Raw genomic sequence first — 1,224 nt, forward strand, 5'->3', positions numbered from 1 at the left:
ACCAGCGTTGTCAAAAAAAAAACAAAATCACAGCAACTCTGCGCCCGCCCCTGTGGAATCAGCCCAGAGTGAGAGAGGAGCTGTTCATTAAATCCCACAAAGATGAAACCAGTCATTATTTTATTATGTTATGGGGTCCGACATGAGTTTACTACAACAACAACCTTTGTCAAAGAATCACGGAAACTTAGCATTTTTCTGCGAAAGTCCCGCACGCTGCTGTCACGAGAGGCTATCAACAGAGTGGACAGACACGCCCTCACCTGTGTGCAGGCTTGAAATCCAACTGGATCAAACTTATCACCAGTGGTGAAAGTAGTAATAGAATTGGAGGCGGAACGCTGCTCCGGCGGGAGAGATCAGCTGAGCAGCCAGTTTTCACCGTATCACACATTACAAAAGCCGCATTCCCTCTTATGGAAGAAAAAAAATGACAATTGACTTTCAAACATCGCTGTTTGGATGTTTGCAGTGTTTTAGTGACTCATCGAACAGCTGACTCAATCCTCTCTCTTTCTCTCTCTCTCTCCTGCTCTGCGCTTTCTTGCTTCACATCCTTGTTCCCGGGCTGTCTTATTTGGGATCCCTCCACTTCACTTGTTGACATTTTGGGTGTCTCCAACTCATCGCCAAGCTGTGAGCTGGAACCGGTTCGGTGCCCCGTCCGGGCCCAGTTTGCGTCTGGCGCCACGTCCGGGCCCGGTTCGCGACCCAGTTCCTAAGAGCTTCCAGGAAGCTGCTCTGCTGATGGAAGCAGCTTCTACAATCACTTCTCCTCTCTTCTGTTTTCTCTCTGCAGATATTTCTGGTGATCTTCACCAAATTATCACTCATGGTGAGCAGAGAGGAGGATGAGTGCTGTGATGGGACCATGTTTCTGGAGAGAGAAGGGAGACCTTTATCCACGTCTTCATCAGCTGAGAGCTTCAGAGAAACAGGAGCTTCACTTCCTGCATCCCTGATCCAAGAAACATCCTGATAATCCAGAGAATCTTCAAGAAGTTTCCAGAAAGATCTTTAAGTTTGTTCCTGTTTGTTGGATTTCCTGAAGCTTTGGCTTCAATAATTGGATGTCAGAAAATCTGAGAAATCTCAAATCTCTCTGCTCAGAAATGTTCAATCTTTACTTTCATTACAGTTGATAGAACTGAAATGTTTTGATGTTTTTAGTTTCTCTTCTGGGTTCTGTTCTGCTGCTTCAGCAGAATGTCTTCTTAGAATGGG

General features: G+C 45.8%; 1 non-coding gene across 1 annotated transcript in view; it reads left to right on the forward strand.

Moving 5' to 3' along the window:
* LOC112151142 overlaps positions 1 to 1,218 on the forward strand; it is a 21,380-nt gene extending 20,162 nt beyond the window's left edge. The window contains exon 4 of the transcript XR_004949878.1: positions 800 to 1,218. This is a non-coding gene — a transcript (uncharacterized LOC112151142). The remainder of the gene's footprint in view (positions 1 to 799) is intronic.
* The last annotated feature ends 6 nt before the right edge of the window (positions 1,219 to 1,224 follow it).

The sequence above is a fragment of the Oryzias melastigma genome, linkage group LG20 (assembly GCF_002922805.2).
Source record: "Oryzias melastigma strain HK-1 linkage group LG20, ASM292280v2, whole genome shotgun sequence".
Classification (NCBI taxonomy): Eukaryota; Metazoa; Chordata; class Actinopteri; order Beloniformes; family Adrianichthyidae; genus Oryzias; species Oryzias melastigma.